Source organism: Podarcis pityusensis (assembly GCF_964106645.2).
Source record: "Podarcis pityusensis genome assembly, chromosome: 15".
NCBI classification, from domain to species: Eukaryota; Metazoa; Chordata; class Lepidosauria; order Squamata; family Lacertidae; genus Podarcis; species Podarcis pityusensis.
This window is the reverse complement of record NC_138040.1, coordinates 27,018,091-27,024,738: the sequence shown is the minus strand read 5'-3', so window position 1 is coordinate 27,024,738 and position 6,648 is coordinate 27,018,091. Positions and strand designations below refer to the sequence as shown.

Genomic DNA, 6,648 nt, shown 5'->3' with positions numbered 1-6,648 from the left:
GGAGAAGAGGAACGTTTTTGCCTGGTGCCTAAAGATGTATAATGAAGGTGCCAGGTGAAGCTCCCTGGGGAGAGCATTCCACAAACAGGGAGCCACCACAGAAAAGGCCCTTTCTCATGCTGCTGCCCTCTGGACCTCTCACAGAAGAGCATCAGATGATGATTGCAGGGTCTGCGTTGGTTCATGTGGGGAGAGGCAGTCCTTGAAGCAAATAACAATAATAATAATAATAATTTTATTATTATACCCCACCCATCTGGCTGTGTTTCCCCAGACACTCTGGGTGGCTTACAGCATATCAAAAAATATAATAAAAACTTCAAGCATTAAAAAGCTTCCAATACAGGGGTTCCTTCAGATGTCTTCTAAAAGTTGTGTAATTCTTTATCTCCTTGACATCAGAAGTGAGGGCATTCCTCAAGGAGGGCCCTGAGCTGTTCTTATGTTCTTGACTTATAAACAATATCAATATTATTATCTCTAGTGAATGGATTTAAATTCACTAGAACAGGGAGAGAGAACCGTTCTTGGATTCTATCTCCCATTGGCCCAGCCAGTATTGCCTGTGGATGATGGAAGCTGGTGTCCAACAACATCTAGAAAGCCACAGGTCTCCCATCCTTGCCTTAGAAAAAAAGAGGGTTGTAGCCAATGTTGCTTACTCAGAGTAAATCCACTGAAGTGAATGAACATGTGTCACTTGGATGCTTTCATTTCAGTATGTCTGCTTGAGTACAGCTTAGTTGGATACAGGTCAAGGGATGCGGGTGGCGCTGCGGTCTAAACCCATGAGCCTCTTGGGCTTGCCAATCAGAAGGTCGGCGGTTCGAATCCATGCAATGGTGGTGAGCTCCCATTGCTCTGTCCCAGCTTCTGCCCACCTAGCAGTTCGAAAGCACGCCAGTGCAAGTAGATAAATAGGTACCACTGTGGCAGGAAGGTAAACGCCGTTTCTGTGCACTCTGGTTCCTGTCATGGTGTTCCGTTGTGCTAGAAGCAGTGTAGTCATGCTGGCCACATGACCAGGAAAGCTGTCTTTGGACAAATGCCAACTCCCTTGGCCTGAAGCGAGATGAGCACCTCAAAAACCCATAGTTGCCTTTGACTGGACTTAACCAACCAGGGGTTCTATACCTTTTTTTTTTTTTTAGTTGGCTACAACCCAGAACCAATGATATGATCATGTTGTATGGGGTGTTAGGGGATGGGTAGTAGTTCATATATACATACATATGTTCTGATGTACTTGTTCCCTGTACTAGGCATGATAGCAAAAGTAGCAAGTGCCCAATGTTTTTCAAGTGGTTTTTGGCAGCAAATGCTGAGTCTGAACTTGAGCTCTACACTGCAAAAATAAAAAATAAAAAATGGGACGGACGGTAATGAGCTAACCAGAGTCCTTGTAAGAACAAACTAAATAGGGACTTTAACAAGAGCAACACAAATGATTAATTGCGGCACTAAAGTTAAGATAAGCTGCTTAGCTAGAGGACAATAGCTTGGAATCAAGCCCACTTTGCTAAGTGTTGTTGCCATGGCTTAGGACCAGTTTTATTGGCTTTCGCAAACTTCCTAAGTCAGAACATCAAAGGCAACCAGGGGAACAAACTGGCGCTCAGCGCCCTCCGGGAATTGTTTCTGCTGAGTCAGATCATGCGGCAGGAGATGAGTCCTCTTCATTAAGAAGCATAAGAAGATTCTGCTGGATCAGACCAATATTGTCCATCTAGTCAAGTAACTTGTTCTCACAGTATGACCCAAATACCCATGGGAAACCTGCAAACAGGATCTAACCACAAGAGTAATCTTCCTATTTGTAGTTTTCAGCAACTAGGATGTGGGTGGCGTTGTGGTCTAAACCAGTGAGCCTCTTGGGCGTACTGCTTCTGATCATGGAGGCAAAGGGAAGTGTAGGTGGGTTCCCATAAGGCAAGACACAGTGACAAGAGCAAGAACCTTTATTGGACTACAGAACTGGACAACAGGGGCAAAGCAACTTCATATATAAATACATTTCTGAAGGTCTTGGCCACTCCCAACATGATTGGCTGTCTAAACTTCCAAGCTGCGAATCACGACTCAGAGCTCAAGGGCCAATGGCAGAGGCCCAAATCCTGAAATGTTCTGTGATGGGACATCATGTATCGAATCAGAACACAGGAGCTCAGAATCATTCCAGACTCAACCTCGGGCAAACACAGACCACTGAATACATAGCACAAGGCATACCCATCATGGCTAGCAGCTATTGAGACCCTTCCGCTCAATAATGAAGGCCGTTTCTTCCTCCTGTGGGAATGAGTTCCAAATTTAACTATGTGCTGTGTGAAGAAGTACCCTTCCCCGGAATTAGGTGAGATGAGTCAGAGTGCACCACATCTTTGCATTCTTGAATGGGACACCACCTGGAATGGTGTTCCTGAGAGGATTTCCCAGGTTCCACTCCATCTCCATAGGTTCCATCTTCAACTCCATAGGTGCTGAGGCCAGTGATAGGGCAATGATTCTTCAAGGAGGTCAAATCCCGAATCCTGCTTTAAAACGTATGTATTTAAATGGAAGTAGTTGTGCGTATTTTCTTTTTAGCAGATTAATATGGAGAAGGACTTATATCTGAACAAATGTAAATGGGAAAAGGGCTCAAAGCAGAGTGATTCACGGGACAAAGATAACTGTGACTTTAAAGATGAATGGGAACCCTTCAATACAAAGTATTTGAAGACGCAACAAAGCAAACTGGACTCCTTGGCTGGCTTTGAATAAACATTCACAAACTTTTTATTGATAATAATCGGCTAAATAGTTTGAGGATCTATACAACTGTGTATCATGCAGAAAACAGCATTCTTAGAGAAACCAAAGACTGGAACTGAGGGAAGCTGGGGGGTGGGGGTGGGTGGGTTTTGTGTGGGAGGGTGGGGGGAGGGAGGAAGGAAGGAAGGAAAAATGGGGAAAAATAAGGATGATATGTTTCTGGATAATATGTTTTGTTTTAATTTTGAATATATATCTATTTTTTTTAAAGCAGAGTGATTCATCCAGACTCTTAATAACCACAAGTTATATGGAACCTCAGAAGCAGAATGCCTCTGAATACCAACAGGAGGACGGTTAGCTCTGTCCCCTGCTTTTTTGCAGGGGAGGGAATCGTTTTTATTCCATTTTACAAATTTATAACAGTACCAAATACATATCCATATAGAGATTTATCTGATTCTTGAGACTTCCCACCGTCCCCTCCATGGGTCTTATTGTCAACATTTTCAACTGCATATTATTTTATGATCTATATTTTGTATCTGTCCATATTGTCCATATTGTTTGTTACATTACAAGGGTTATTAAAATCCTGCTAAAGTTTTCATCTGCTTACAATGGTCTCCTAAATATATTATAAATTTTCCCCATTCTTTCTTGAAGCTTTTGTCTTCTTGGTTCCTGAGTTTTCTGGTCAGTTTTGCCATTTCGGCGTAGTCCATCAGCTTGGTTTGCCATTCCTCTCTGGTAGGGACTTTGCCTTCTTTCCATCTCTGGGTTAGTAGCATCTGTGTGGCTGTTGTCACATACATAACAAGTATTTTCTGCTCCTTTGGAATATTGGTACCTACAATTCCTAATAAAAAAGCTTCTGGGTTTTTTTAAACAAAAAAACCCACTGTCCCCTGCTTTTGAGCTTCTCAGATGAATCTTGTTGATCATTATGAGCTGCACTAAATGAACCTTTGGTATGATCCAAGAAACCTGTTCATAGCTAGCAAGGCTCTTCTTACACTTTTTTATCAGCATACCTTGAGTTGGTTCAATATTATCAGCTTGTCTTGACAACAGTGTCCCAGTACATTTTCTTCAAGACGGTAACAACAGATTCCATGTCTGTGGGGCCAGATGCTACACAGGTGACTTTCTACAAGTAGACCTGTTTGCTTTTGTAGCATTGACATAACCAAACCTACTCCAAGATGGTAGCCAGCATCAAAAACACTTCCTTCATTGAGGCTGCCCCCAGAGGACGCCAGCTCAGCCGATGCCATTAAAATCCTTCTCAGTGTACGGAATGCCTGTTCTACATGAAGAAAACAAAGATCTTTAATATTGGAGATGGGCTTTTAAAGAACAACAAAGCACCTTCAGGGAAATGCAGTCAACGACAAACAAACATGATTGCCTATCCGCGAGAAATTAAACATTTAACAGCATGATGCAAGGCTATTTAAAACTGAGGCCTGCAGAAGTGATGAGTCCAGAAGTGCTGGTTAAATGTCACACTTGGTTTGTTCCACCTCCTTCCACTTAAAAACAAGCAGCAAACAAACACCCACAGAATGTAAATGGAGAGACTAGCCACCTTTGCTTGAAAGTGAGTCCCATTAATTTTAAAGTGACTGCAAACAAGTGTGTGTAAGTATGTTTAGAACTGAGACTACTTAATCTTGAAGTGTGGCCTGTCAACACAGGTAATATGGCATGGTTTAAGGCAGCTTTCTCCATGTCCTACAGATGTTTTGGAATACAATCCCCATCAGTGCCAACCTGCATGTCCATTGTATTTCCAAACATCTGGAGGCTGCCAGGTTGGGAAAGACTGGGTTAAAACATGCTGCACGTTACCAAAAAAACAGTTGCTGCTTACCCAGAGAAAACGCCCCTCACCTAAATTGAAGAGATGTGGACTCTGGCAATGAAAGGCAAAGCTATGTATGATCAAAGCAATAAGCCAAACATTTACCTTTCCAGTGATAAGAGATGCCTTCTAAACCAACCCCAAATATGGACAGGCTGAAAGGAAAATACAGGCAGACTACAATTTCAATAGTCATATCAGACCAAATTCTCTTTTTCCAGTGCTGTTTTTCTAGAAAAAGGGGTGCCAGAACTCACCAAAAACCCTCCCCTCATTCTCTTAGAATGGCAATGGTGCCAAATGTTCTGAGAGGTGCCAGAACTGAGTTCTGGCGAATTGTGGCTGAAAAAAAGTGTTGTATTTTATCCCTATTGTCCACCTCCCCCAATATCCACCCCTGCAAGCCATTTACCACCCACTCCAAGGCTGCAAAACGTCTTGTGTTTTGTAAATCCCATAGCTGCCTTCCATTATTTTCTGGACTAAAACTCCCAACCGCTCCAGGCAGCACAGCTGTGCTGGCTAGTAATGGTAATATCTGGTTCATTCTCAAAGGTTCTATGGAACAAACTCAATGTTGCTCAACCCCCCCATACAGCATACAAATGTGGCGTTTGCCCGTTCTTTTGGAAATGTCTGTACAGGGAGAGAGAAAGGGTTAATAGGTAGACCAATAGAAAGCCAGAGGCGGAGCCTACCTGTTTTTAAAAGGCTTAGCCAGAGGTTTAGACAGTTGGGAAAAAGCAGTTGGGGGAAAGAGCAGTTGGAAGACAGATGGAAATAGAGAGACAGTTAGTGCAGTTGGTTCTTGTGTGAGGGGAGGTAGAAGAGTTAGAGACAGGATAAAATAAGACTAAGAGGGTAAAGGGTAACAGCGTTTTGAATGCATTTAAAGTTTATTTGTGTTTGCAATAAACTACAAACTTCGTTGTTAACTTGAGAACCCGACTGAGACTAAGTGATTTACCGGGGAGAACCTGGTTGGTGGCAGCGGATTAGTGGTGTACAGGTCAATAGTCCGTGAGACGACTGGGGGCTCTGTACAAACGCCACAACAAGTTTATTTTTTATCCAAAGGTAAGCAAGTACAATCACACACCCACACAGCCACAACACATATCAAAATAAGGAACACAACACCAAGGCACTTTGCTGATTAATTGCTTTTCACTTGTGCTGGTGGGCAGTTCACTGATCTCAAGAAGATTCAGAGGGCATCCTTATTCTCCAGCTGGGGTCAGAACTACTTGCAGGTGTTCTTCACAAGGGTCAGTTGAGGTGGCAACTCTAGCAACTTGAACTAATAAGTGTTTAACAAGGCATCCCTAAGAGACAAAACTAGCCATTTTCAGAGGTTATTCTTTGTGCTCTGTAGCTGTATTATGCCACATTCACAGTACACATTTAAAGCACTGTGAAACCACTTTAAACTGTTTCCACAAAGAATCCTGGGAACTGTGGTTTGCTAAGGGTGCTGAAAGTTGTTAGGTAAAGGTAAAGGTACCCCTGCCCGTACGGGCCAGTCTTGACAGACTCTAGGGTTGTGCGCTCATCTCACTCTAGAGGCCGGGAGCCGATGCCATCCGCAGACACTTCCGGGTCACATGGCCAGTGTGACATCGCTGCTCTGGCGAGCCTGCACCAGTGCAGCACACGGAACGCCGTTTACCTTCCCGCTATAAAGTGGTACCTATTTATCTACTTGCACTTTAAGGGTGCTTTCGAACTGCTAGGTGGGCAGGAGCTGGGACCGAAAGACGGGAGCTCACCCCGCCGCGGGGATTTGAACCGCCGAACATACGATCGGCAAGTCCTAGGCACTGTGGTTTTACCCACAGCGCCACCCGCGTACCGCTGAAAGTTGTTAGGGGACCCCTATTTCCCCTCATAGAGCTACAATTCTCAGAGTAGTAGAACAACTAATCCAGAATGCAGCAGCTAGACTGGTAACTGGAAGTGGCCACCAAGACCATATAATGCTGGTCCTGAAAGACCTACATTGGCTCAAAGTACGTTTCTGAGCACAA

General features: G+C 43.7%; 1 long non-coding RNA gene across 1 annotated transcript; it reads right to left on the bottom strand.

The window, feature by feature from the left end:
• Positions 1-3,421: 3,421 nt before the first annotated feature.
• On the bottom strand, positions 3,422-6,379 carry LOC308464391. The gene is made up of 2 exons (XR_013979997.1): positions 4,727-6,379; positions 3,422-4,063 (listed from the first exon to the last, which is right to left on the bottom strand). It is a non-coding gene; the product is annotated as an uncharacterized lncRNA (long non-coding RNA).
• Between the last annotated feature and the right edge of the window lie 269 nt (positions 6,380-6,648).